At 36.1% G+C, this 13501-nt stretch overlaps 1 protein-coding gene across 11 annotated transcripts in view; it reads right to left on the reverse strand.

The window, feature by feature from the left end:
• ZNF438 (zinc finger protein 438) overlaps positions 1–13501 on the reverse strand; it is a 173262-nt gene that overhangs the window by 100873 nt on the left and 58888 nt on the right. For 4 of the 11 annotated variants that reach the window (XM_033106498.1, XM_033106495.1, XM_033106503.1 and 1 more), the window contains 2 exons: positions 8635–8688; positions 5687–5764 (listed from right to left, as the gene is read on the reverse strand). The exons of 4 other annotated variants lie outside the window; for them this stretch is intronic. The gene's annotated coding sequence lies outside the window, so the exon portion shown is untranslated. The remainder of the gene's footprint in view (positions 1–5686; positions 5765–8634; positions 8689–13501) is intronic. 3 more of the 11 variants (XM_033106501.1, XM_033106497.1, XM_033106496.1) reach the window with 1 other exon arrangement.

Genomic DNA, 13501 nt, shown 5'->3' on the forward strand with positions numbered 1-13501 from the left:
TTTTTCCAATTGCTGAATGATATTTAAATGTGTAGACATTCCACATTTTGTTTGTCCATTTACCAGTTGATGGACATCTGGATTGTTTCTCATTTTTGTCTATTATGAATAAAGCTACTATGAACAATCACATATAAGTCTTTGCGTGGATATATGTTTTCATGTCTCTTGGGTAGATTCTGAGAAGTGGAACTGCTGGGTTAGTTTTACATGTCAACTTGGTTGGGCCCATTGCCCAGACACTTAGTCAAACATTATTCTGGGGAAGTGTGTTTGGATGAGACTTACCATCGGTAGATTTTGAGTAGAGCAGACTGCCCCCTTATCCAATTATTTGAAGACCTGAACAGAACAAAAGGCTAACCTCTGAGCAAAAGGAATTCCCCAGTAGACTGCCTGTGGATTTCACCTGCGACATCAGCTCTTCCTGGTTTCCCAGCAGGCTGGCTTTGGATTTAAACTGCAACACTTTCCTGAGACCCAGCCTGCCGGCCTCCCTTATCAGACATTGGACTCGCCCAGCCTCTACAATCACATGAGCCAATTCCCATGCTATTGGTTCTGTTTCTTCTGGAGAATCTGACTAATGCATATGGTAAGTTGGTTTAATTTTTAAAGAGATGTTCAAAGTGTTTTCCAAGATGGGGGTACCATTTTACATTCCCATCAACAATGTATGAGAGTTCCTGCTTCTCCACATCCTAGACACTAGACGTTGTCCGTCTTATTTGACTACAGGCATCCTAGTGGGTACAGAGAAGTACCTCACTGTGTTTTTAATGTGCGTTTTCCTAATAACTAATGCTGTTGAGCACATTTTCATGTGCTTATTTATCAGTTGTATGTCTCTTTTGGATGAAATGTCTATTTAGTTCTTTTGCTCATATTTTAACTGGGTTGTTTGTTTTCTTATTATTGAGCTGTTAAGAGTTCTTTATATGTTCTGCATACAGTCCGTTATCAGACATGATTTGCAAGTATTTTCTCTGTGGCTTGTCTTTTCAATTTCTTAACAGTGTCTTTTGAAGCCCAAGTTTTTAATTTTAATGAAGTCAAGTTTATCAATTTTTTCTCTCTTATGTCTCATGCTTTTGGTGTTATATCTAACAACTCAGCCTAATTCAAGATCATGAAGTTTCTTCTGTGCTTTCCTTTAGATGTTCTATAATTTTAGCTCTTACATTTAGGTCCATAATTAATTTTGAATTAATTTTTGTGTATGGTTGATTTTTATGAGGAAGTTCATTTTTTTGCATATGAATACCCAATTTTCCCAGGACCCTTAGTTTAAAAGATAATCCTTTCTCCATTGAATAGTCTTAGCAGCTTTGTCAAAAATCAATGGGCCAAAAATGTAAGGGTTTATTTCTGGACTCTCAATTCCTCTCTATTAATATACATGCTTATTCTTATGCCAATGCCATATTGTCTTGGTTACTGTCACTTTATAGTGACTTTTGAAAATGGGAAGTAACCAAGTCTTCCAACTTTGTTGCTTTATTCATTTATTTTAAATTTTATTTTATATTATGTGTAGTAATGAATACCATCTTAAACTTTTTGAGAGAAGACAGGTATGAATACATACAAAAATAAAATAAACTATATTTTAAAGATATTTTCAAAACAACATATTCCTCTTTAGATTTGAAAGTGACAATAACTAATGTATTCCCCTAGGAATAACTGTGATTAATCTCCGCTCCTCCCCACACCCCCATCAACAAGCATTTATTGAATGCCTGCTAGATTCCAGGCACAGTGTAAAGTTAGGTGCTGAAGATACACAGACAAATAAGACACAGTTCCTCACTTAGCATATAAATGGAGACTGATGGCCTAGTGTATTGAGAGCACCAATAGAAATATGTACAAGACGCAGTGGGAACAAGGGCAAGGGAAATCAATTTTATCTAATTGTGTTTATCTTGCTTCATATAATAAACTTACTTCTGAAAAAATGGTTTAAATTTTTTGGTTTTTGTTTCTTTTTTTGTTTTGTTTTTGTTTTGTTTGTTTTTTCCAGCAAAGTGAGTATTAAAACACCAGAGAGGCTAGTACTTATAAAAGCTTGGAGAAAGCAATCCTTTTATAAAGTAGAGGTTCCCTCAACTAGTTAGATCTTTTAATTTGTTCTTTGTTATTAGGTTACAAAAAGAAGGTACATGAATGAAAAAATTCAAACAAAACAGAAGTCGTTACACTAAAATGTAACTCTCATTTTACCTCCCAGCCACACTACTCTTCCCCCCTAGTGGTAATTTCTGTTATGCTTGGTCAACTCTATTTTCTAGAGCTATAGAAGATGCAGACAGTATGAACTCTTGAAATCTTCAGACAAATCTCAAATCTTGTTTCAGATAAAAGTGTCAGCCTCTTCCCCACTAAACATAACATCAGAACAGCTAGCAAGATGTTAACATTATTCTTTTTCTTTCCATAGTCCATCCTTTGCCTTAGAAAAGGTAAAGATTAAGAGAAAAATGGACATGAGCAACAGACCTAAATAATGTGTATGTGTATGTAAACTTTATAGTGACACGTCCTGAAACTTGCTCTATAGGAGATTTTTAATAAGTGTTCTTAAAAAAATAAAGGAAGGAAAGTCAGAAAGAAAGGAGGGAGGGAGGCAGGCAGTGGGCATTTTCAAAGTCAAATACATTTGAGAAATATTGGGTTAAATGAAATACCAATATTCACTGAGATGCCCCTACCTTTCATAAAATTAACTGACCACCACTTTTTTAAAATCATGGATCACCTAGTAATATCTTGAAAGACTCTGGATTGTCACAAAAATATAGTGTGGGAAACAAGCACTGGTTATAGTTTCCTCTTCATTATTACACTGGCAGCAAGTCATACAGTTGAACAAATGAGGATGTTCTGAAATATGCATAGGACCACATAAATCTGCTACTGGTCAAAAGACTAAAAAATAAAGTCAGCAGAGTGTCTTAAGATCTATCTTTACTATGTTGGAAAAAAAAAACTGTTTTCGTTTTTTCGGTGTGTTGTTTTTCCTTTGTACAATAAAAAAATAAAACTAGATATAGAAGTTTGGTTCTAAAATTAAACTCACTAAAGTATTTGCTTGTAGTAATAAGTAAATATAATCAAAAGGTCTCAAAATAAATTGTATCTATTTTTAAAGTTTTTTTATAAAACCAAAAAAAACGGATTAAAGTAGCTTAGGATATTAATACAATAACTGCTTTATTGTAGAAGAACCGTTAATAGGTTAATAAAAAATTATTGTGAAGTTAGGTTTACCTGTAGTGACTACAGCCACCTATATCTGTGCAACACACAAAAAAAGGAAATTTGGATCTATCTTCTCATATGTTAGACTTCAAATCAAGATATAATTTAGCAGTGAGCACTGTTAAACTTGCCATTGAGGTTGGATGGGGCCTTATTACCAAAGTGTAGTCATGAATGATTAACTTCTCAATATATCTTCTTCCTGTCCTCCTGCTGAAATTTTAATTGGGTGAGAAATTTGGGAGGACTTCCTACTGAAGTACATCCTTATGCTACCTTAAAAAGCTGCTGTATGTCATCAGTGGAAGCTGTTCTGAAATTCCACTTCAGTAAAAAATAAAGAATAAATAAGTCTCCAATGGAGAAAAATCTCCACCAAATACTTAAGTTTTTTGTTGTTGTTTCTTCACTGCTGCTGGGAACAGGACATGTGATAACTATCACCCATATTTATAAACGTCAAATAGACTCACTCCTTTAAATCCAATCCCCAATTACTTATTTCATACCCAACTCAAGCTTCCTCTATGAAATCTCTCACCACTTTTTAATTCAAGTCAAAATGATTTCTCCCTCCCCTAAGCTACTTGATTCTTGCTCAGATCTCTCACTTAGCACATAACCATAATCAATGTACATTCAGTGGCTGTTTAACTTGACTACTGTACATATCCTGCTTGTTGAGAAGTCTAGACTTTAGGTGACAGGACCAAGGCCACATACATCTTTGGAGAACCCACAATTCCAGGCAGATGCTGTTTACATGAACATCCTCTAAGTATTTGTTGACTAACTGACATTACTATTCAATGCTTTATGTTGGTCCCAGGAATAATTAACCCTGGGAGGAAATATAAGAGTTTTTCCATTATGAAAATAAATCGGCTTATTGGTTTTAGGCAATGTTAATAGACTATGTATAATTAAAGTAATTTACGACTAAATGCCACTTTTTTCTATGACAGCAGTGTCATGGTTAGGTCAGCCAGATGTAGATCACTTAAGGACTTGGGCACAAAATGTTGTGAGGGAATTAACTGTTTAATAACAAAGGACTATGAACAGGATCTATCATTAGAGACTAACAGGAAGGGCAAGAGTAACATATTTAGACATGTACATAATCACCCACATATGGATCAGTCAAGAATCTACAAAAGTAATTGGCAGTCTCATTCATTAATTCATTCAACAAACCATTACTGAAAGCCTACTGTGTGACAGACTGTTTTAGTCATCGGGGAACTAAAGGTAAATGGGAAATTATCAACCATTAAGGTTGGCTCTCTAGCAGATGCGAACAAAATCAATCTAAGAATTCATCTACCCATTTCTACGCAAAACCATATTACACATGGTTAAAGTGAGATTAAAAAAAAATATTTTACCTCATTGCTTTAAGCAATGCAAATAGTTTACTTTGGCCTAAACACCAGCAAACTTAAATTATCCTAGAAACTCCTTCAAAGAGACACTGTGTTGTTTCTGTCTGTCCCCAAACCCTCAGGTTCCCTGGTTGTTCAATGAGGACATAGAGATGTGCTATAAGCAATGAAAGTAAACTTGCCCAGAGCTGTGTCTACACAAAAGCTCATTACCTGGGACGAGGCCAGTGCAGGCACAGGTATTCAGTTTCTATCAATTCATCATCAGCTGTTGACACATTCTTATGCATCACAGAAGCATAACATTTTCTTTTAAAACTGAAGGGAAAAAGGCAAAAATAGAAAACCTTTCGCCAACCACAAAAATGTATATTTTAAAAATTGTGGAATAAAAATGAGCTGCTCTATGCTTTCAAAACCAGAGAAAAGATAGAAAATAACGAGTATCTCCCTATTCCCAACTACAACCTTCTGAACTGAACTGAAGCAGAAATGTTGATGTTTCAACTAAGCAGCTTTACACATCTGAAGCAACTTAAAACGATCCACTTATTAAGAAAAGTAAAAGATGGTAGGGTCAACATTTACCCTTTTTAGAATCAGAACCCAATCGTCAAGTGTGTTTTTAGAAGGAAGAAGGTAATCTTTAATAGATCATTGGGTTTTCATTTAACTAAAACTTCATTAAACCAATTTAAAAATCTACACAAATAATTTGACAACAAACTTGGCTGCTAAACTTGAATTTTAAAACTAATATGTTACTGCTCTGTTCTTGTCTTAAATCAAAGGGGTTTCTTCTGGGACTGCAAAGGAATGACCATTTCGCCTATCTCATGGAGGAAGGAGCGATTTCTAGTCTTTAAAAACAGGAGGTTTGCCTACACGATCACCTGGGACAAACTTGGCCAGTGCAAGCTAGCTAGAAGGTTATAAGAGCCTGGGAATGTTTAACATCAAGAAAGGAATTACAGCTCAGTAAGATCAGAGGGAATTACACAGGAAATGTGAACAGTAACCCTTTCATATCTCCATACCTCCTCCCACTGCCTGTGATAAATGGAGTCCTGCTGCAGTCCAGCTATGCGAATACACAAGCCAACAGGAGAGGGGGACTAGAAAAAAGGAAAAAAAGCCATTTTACACATACACACACACACACACTCACAGCACAGCATAAATTCCTAATGACAGGATAAAATCACGTTGCTCCAGAAAACTGCCTTTAGCCTTTTTAATTGCCGCGTATGCACTGTATCACTTTCTTATCCAACAGAGCCCGAAGTAAAAATTCCAAAGAAACTTTGGAGAATCAGGTGGGGGTGGGGGGTAGAATAGTTGGCAGACTCATCATAAGTAGGGAAACGTGGCTCCTCTGAAGCTGACCAAACAAACAGGTCTCCACCCTGGCTTATGTTTAAACATCTTGTTCCTAGTCAGTCTGGAGGGAAAACATTCTTTCCACAATAAATAATATGCAATCGAATCAGAAAATTTTACTCCAGCCTTTATCTACCCTATGTAAAACTTTCTTTAGTATCATAAGCCAGAAGCTGAGAGAATGTAACTGATTATGAACTTTTCTTTAAGAGTAACTTAATTATAGTCAAGGTAAGTTAAAATATTTCTAGTTGCTAATTTGGAAAAGCAAATGTGACTGTGCAGATCCCAGACTCCTTAGAGATCCCTGGTTGGGATCTCGAGAAAACAAGCTACTCTTCCCACAACTGCCTCTCGGCAAAGGGGAAATGCTCAGTTCCTACATACAGATGAATTTAAGAGAGATTAATTAAAAAACAAAAACAAAAAGAACCCTCTGGTCCTCAGATAATAAAGGGCATGAGTGGGGTAGCAAAATAAAATGAAGAAAGAAGTGATATTTCCAATGGGTTACGTTTAAAATATGGAATAGAATTTCATAGGTCACTTTGAAACAAGAGTTAACTTTTTCCATTGGTATAACTTCAGGGTAGAAATGGTTTGCCACAAAGACTAGGTCAAGAAATAAATGAAACTGAGTACAGAGATGACAAAGCAAACCTCCAATAAAAGTGAAAGAAGTAAGCTTTTCAGAACTATTAAGAAGAGGAAACAATAAAACCAAAGGATTATTTTTCCAGGAAAGTGCCTCCTCCAAAGCACACCTATCTTCTTGAAGAAACAGCCTGCAGCAGTAGTGTTTTTATCTAATAAATGGCACATCACTCAAATGGCAAATGAGATTTCAATTGTAGACTTCCTAATTGCCTTAAAGCTAAACAACTGATGTCTAATTTCTGTAGCACTGGCTCACAGAAGGCAGTCCCATGACTGCAACAGGCTAAAGGTACTTGCTCTTTCCATGGATTCTGAGTTGCCATAACATTTATATTAGGAAACACATTAGCAGAATGAGAGGCAGCAAAATGATAAAGAAATTCCAAATAATAAACCAGACTTCTGCCTGGGCTTCCAAGCAAGGATCAGTTCCCCATCACAGCATGGACCCTGAAGTGCACCAAATGGAAACTCAGTGGAACTCTCCTCATCTGGAAAGGAGAGCTTAGCTTTAGTGCTTCTTAACCATTTTAAACCCATGTCTGGTTCTGATAAGCATAAAAACTTCATACTCTCATTGTATGTTATTTGAGACTTCAAAATAATTTAAGTATTATATAACCAAAAAGAAACCACAGCAAGATACTTTTTATTGGTTTTTTCAAACAATGTCCCACTAGAACAAAATTTATTAACAAATACTTTTATAAGTAGACCGATATTAAAATTTGTTTACTGTTATCTTGAAGACCAAAAGGTCAAAAATGTCTATGAACACTAATGTACTGATGACAATGAAATGATATCGGTTGGAACCTTCAGCATCTCCTCTCCTGGAGAGTTACTGTAGACGATATTTTCAGTTCTTACATTAGGCGTGAAGAAATGCTGATTGATACATATTAGGCCTTCAATATTTGTTAAGTGATTCGGTGATAGGCCTCTTTTTCTATTCTGAAAATAACAGAACAGTAATATAACACTCTCTTTCAAGTAATAAAGGATAGAAGCAAACTGGTTAAGTCTTCAGTACAGAGGCAACAGTAAAAGATGCATATTATAGACAGCCTTGACTATAATTATAATGAAAACAGCAAGAATATCACCTACTATTGGCACATTTGTATAGCATTTCTCCATGTATAAAATACTTTATGTAATTTCAACCCCATAACTTTATAAAGTGGATGTTATTTGATTCAAACAGTTTAAAGTGGCTTTTTCAAGATCACCCAGCTAGTTAAGTAGCAGAACCGAGATTTGAACTTTTCTGGCAGCTATCCCATTCATTAAAGCTCTTAACGTTGTCCTGAAATTTTGAAAATATCTTCACCCAAACTCCAAAATCAAGGTATATATAATAAGCACAGCCTTTTTTTTTTTCTCTTAACCCACCTAATGTCACTCTCTTTCTACCAATTCCCATACAAATTCTCAGAGTTCCCATTGCAGCAGCTTTTTTTCCTCATACCAATCTGACTAAGGGCACAATGAAAAACATCTTTCGAAAACAAACCTCCATCCTCCTAGGTCATATATCCTATAACTATTCCCCAAGAAACAAGTACATCATCACAAGCGTAGACTTTTAAAAGCATTAACTACTGAGGAAATGTCTGGGGTTGTCTGTTCTCCATTTAGAATGAGTCAGATATGACACATACACCTCTTCATCCCTAAAAGGTGAGCAGGAGTCACTCTCACATTCCCAGGCTTAGCAAAGATACTCACTTCAGGGACTTGGTAGAGAAAGGCTTACTGCTCATAATTAATAAAACTAACAGAACTAAAAATTACATTTTTATCAATTTTTAAAAATCATTCTAAATGTTTTAGTTTTGTAATCTTATTAAAGAATGATAAACTACTGGCATTAGTATTTTAATGTAAATGTGAGGTATAATGAAGGTGGAATTTTACAGATATAAAATCAACTATTTTTACTCACCTCTGTCAATAAAAGGTCACTGTCACCAATTCAATGCCAACAGGAGTCCTCAATCTGGGATGCAGTAAAAGGAGAAACTTTATTCAGGTGAACAATTTGCAAATGGGGGAAATACAGCCTCCAGTGGAAACCAAAAGTGCACTCACCAAGACAAAGGGGAAGATGTCTTTTATAGAGAAAGTTCTTGCCCTGGTTCCTGATTGGTTCATTTTTATGCAAATGAGGAATCCAAATTACACAGTTCTGACTGGTCAACTTCACACACTCTGATTGGTTGTTATGGAGCTGCTCTGCTCTGATTGGTCAGTATAGATGCAAACGAGGATATAGCTGTGTAGTTCCAATTGGACAGGCAGGACTCAGCCAATTGGTTGAAAGGCGCTAACAGGAGCACCCTTAACAAGGGTCAGCTCAAACAGCAGGAACATAGTGCCTGGGGCTTGGAAGCCCAGTCTATGGCTTTTCCCTGAAATGCAGCATGTATTGGAGGCCTCTGCTAGCAATGGCTGCTAGACTCTGGTTATGATTTTGGGCCCAATTAACCATGAGGAATCCTTTTTTGCAGATATATTCCTTCTCAAGGTTCATACCTCTGAAGCTTATTATGAAGATTATGAGACTAAATTACATGAAAAATGCTAAACATCTTGCCTAGCACATAGTAACTACTCAATGCCAGCTGCTATTAGTAACATTATTGAAGTATCAGAAATAAAACATTTAATGGAAGGTCATATTTAAAATGAATCAGCAAACAATACTTTCTATGGGTTATTTTTTTAACATCTATGCAAAACAAACATCTATTCTATGCAAAAAATTTATGCACATAAATATTCAGAAAATGATTTGGAAGAATTAATGGTAAAATGACGACCTCTGGGAAGATGGGAAGGTAGTAGCCAAAGGGAACTTTGATCTGTCATGCCTTATTCTTTAAATAAAAAAAAAAAAAAAAAAAAAAAAAAGTATTTTTGTATTCCTTCTGTAAATAAAATTGATGTTTTAAAACCCAAAATAGAAAATATATTCATACGAAGTATTATCTTAGTAAGTTTCTTCAATTCCATAGCTGATTTCAGTATTACATGAAAAGTTTACTTTTATTTTTAATGTGCCCCAATGAGATCTAAAATCTCATTTTCTTTACTTAGCAATATCATTCAAGCTTTATTGTACACACTGCTTTCAATAATCTTCCTAATGATATTCTTAATTGCTATATTAAAAATACCTGCTTGTGCAAAAAAAGAAAAAAATTACTTTATTAAATTTTAAAACCACTCAATGTATTTAATCAAGGTGCAAGGAGGCTTTCAAAGGCCAGGAAGCCATAAATCAAAATGGCTTTACATAAAAAAATTACCTTTTCCTCTTAAATTTTGTATGTGTTTATATTTAATATATTACATACAGAAAGTCGAATCCTTGATTCTTTCTAAAGCCAAAGGGTTGCCTATTTAAAATCATCATAACAATTTCAAATGTCTTGAGGGTTGTTCTAATTAAAAATCTCTCCTCTTAGGCTCTTCCTAACTTCTAATTCTTGTCTGTACCATATTGATGCTGGTTTTAAAATTCTAACTTCCCTTCTAGTTTACAACCGTAACTTTGACTTTTTTGTTCTTTTTTTCCTTCAGATCACCGAGATTTGAGCCTATAAACTGTGGGCAAACCAGGTCACCAAAGCTCTTATTAACTCCCTCGGAGCAGCAAATAGCCGGCCTCCAGGCATGGAGGTAAGCCACACGCACCACAGGCCCAACCAGGCTGGGCCCCATCAATTTACAAATCCAGCTTATAAATTAAAGGCCTCTGGTGTTGTAAAAAAAGACAGACATTTCAATGGATGAGAGAGAAAGCAGCCTCTTACTTGACCAGAACAGGTCTGAATAGGAAATCCCTACCTCAAAGAGCTGTGGGATTCAGTGATTGTGGGAAGCTATACAATCTCTTTTAGATATATTTAAAATTCAGAAAGCTCTTTTCTATAAACTCCTGGAGAACAGTATTTGATCAAATGGTATCCTCCTATAATTTCAAATAAAAAAATGTAGTTATAATTTGTAGCTAGTACAGGGCAATTCCAATATAATTATAATAATATATAGCTTTATGTCTAGAAAATCAAAAGCATATGCTTTGACATTCTTTTTTTCTCCTAGGTGCTCAGTTCATTAATAAATATTAAGCTGCTGTACTTGCAAAAACATACAACAATGATTCTTCCATTAGCTGACTTCCTTAATTCTGTAAGTCTTAACAACACAGTAGTTAAGAACAACAACTTTGGAGCCAAGTCCCAGATCCACTACATACTAATTGTTATTGGTTAAGTAACTCAACTGCTCTGGGCCTCAGCTTCTTGGCTAATATTAATACTAATATTAATACCTACCTTATAGGATTACGATTACTGCAAGGATTACATCACTTGTTATATGTATGTAAATCACTAGAACCGTGCCTGCCACACAGTGAAGGCATTTTAAAATTCTTCGTTATTATTATCCTTAACATCAGAAATGTTCAGCTCTTGGAACAAAACTTTAAGCACAGCTTACTACAACCACTGAAGGAATAGGTTCCTTGCAACTGCTTAATTCTATTCTTGGGACATTCAAAGTCACGTGCATCATTCTCTGCTATACATTCTAATGATTCTTTCCCTCCTATACGCCTTCACGTACCCTGAGCCCTAGTCACCTGTTTACTCATCTCCCTCTGGCTTATGTCTTGAGAACAGGGACTCCGTCTTACCTTGTAGTCTCAACTTCTAGCAACAGAGCCTTGCATAGATGCTCTATAAACGCTGAATGAAACATAATAAATGTTAGCCATTTATCTGCCTGCCTCCCTCAGGTTAAGTTCCTGAGGACAGAGGCTACTAAGGGTTGATCTCTGCATCCCTAGAATGGTCTTCTACACAATGGCACTTAATGCCTATCACCTATATTTTGTATCCAAGTTTCTAATTTATTTGCATTTATTCATGATATCTCTATTTACTAAAAGAAAATGCATTTATGAAATGAAAAAATTCTCTTTCTTCCCTCGAAGCTCTTGACAAAGAGAGAAATAAAACTTTTCGATAATTTTTTAGTCCTCAAAGCAATGATGACAATCAATCAATGTCCGTTGCACAATCCTTTTTCCAAGCTGATCTGGATGGAGACTTGTCAGTGGCCCATCCTCCAGAATCTAACCAGCACAAAGCCTTCCTCAAAAAGAGTCACCCTTTGACTACTGTACAGATCTTATTCAGGCAGCACTGTTCCCTGGCTCTTTCACAATTGTGACATGTTCATTATTTCAAAATTCTCTGCCCACCCAGCTTGCGAACACACCCAACTCAGCTTATAACAAAAAGCCAGCTCGGGCAGCATTCTACCGCTGATCTTGTGAAACATGTATTCAGTGCTGGCAGCCTTTTTACTACTCAGGAGCTCATCCAGGAAAGATGTGCAGTGGAACCTTCAGTCTGATGTCTGACTGCCACCCAGGGGGGCTCCCTCCAGTATCCTCCATCTCAAGACACACACATATCCCAATGAAAGGAGTAAGAGCATTCTGGGAGTCTAGATAAATATCGTTCTCAGTGTTCTCAGGGGAAAATGGTGATTTAACATTCCTCTGACTCATTCTATTACCAGATTACTTCCAGGTGTTATAATTGGGACTCTCCACCACAACATGTGTCACTTACCTAATATTAGATCAGAACATAAACACACAAGTCAAATATGATCCCTTCTTCTAATTCGCCTTACTCAAAGTAGTAAGATAAGTGATTTATTCCTCCTGACTTCACAAGATGAAATTAAAAATAAAAATGCTGCCAAATGGAAACTTCCTGGCTATCCCTGGTGCCCTGGTAGTCATGGAATTTTAAGGTTAGAAAGGATCTCACAGAGTCATCTTCCTCATTTAATAGATCTAGCCGAGGGTGACAAAAGTTGAGGGTTTGCTGTGGTCACAAAGGAAAACAGAAAACCAAAGCTAGAACAAAGGTCTCCCTGCCTCCCTGGCCCATGTGCTTTCCACATACCACACTAAGTGAGACTCTTGCCAAGAATTTCACCCTGACCCATAGTCCTGGAGTGGATGTTCACCTCACTCCCTACATCTTGGTAGTCCTGCTACATAATTATCTGCTAAAAAAATATGAGAGAGGCAACTCTTCCATCTCTAAGAATAAATTAGCAACATCACTGTTTTCTTAAAGGTATCACCCCTAGCAATTGCTAAAGGCTTCTTCCTTCCACATTGTTTCCAAACAAGGTTGAGACCCCGCTAAGTGTGCCCTCTAAGACACAGCTTCCCTAAATAGTCCTTAAGTATTCTGAAAAAAATGGAAAAGCCCCACATACAAGGACACTTATTACAGAAAAGGAGGCCCACTTGAGAAGGTCACATGACTAGGAGCCTTCAAGGGAAGGATAACAGCCTATCAGAGACTCAAAGCAGCAAGAGGACAGCTTCTGTCATTGAATAGATGTCACTGAGAATGTACATCCCATGCCTTGTGCTACTTGACATAGTAAACAACAAGGACATCTTAGAAAACATGTTCATTGGTAAAGAACTGGTAATGTTCCCTAACCCACCATCATAAAATCCATGAATCCAATAATCCCAAATAGATTCTGAATTTTACACTTTGCTATAGCAAATACCAAATACAAAATTTCATATTCTAATTTTAAATTACACTTTAACTTTTTTTTAAATGGCCTAAAGGGGGACAACAAGGAAAAGAGTATCTTTTTAAGATGTAATATGGAAATAGATCAAGAAAATAATGAGAAGTAAGATAATATGACACGAGTTTGTTTTTAATGACTTTCTTAAGGTTCTTTTTGTATGT

This window comes from Rhinolophus ferrumequinum, chromosome 5, assembly GCF_004115265.2.
Source record: "Rhinolophus ferrumequinum isolate MPI-CBG mRhiFer1 chromosome 5, mRhiFer1_v1.p, whole genome shotgun sequence".
Lineage (NCBI taxonomy): Eukaryota > Metazoa > Chordata > Mammalia > Chiroptera > Rhinolophidae > Rhinolophus > Rhinolophus ferrumequinum.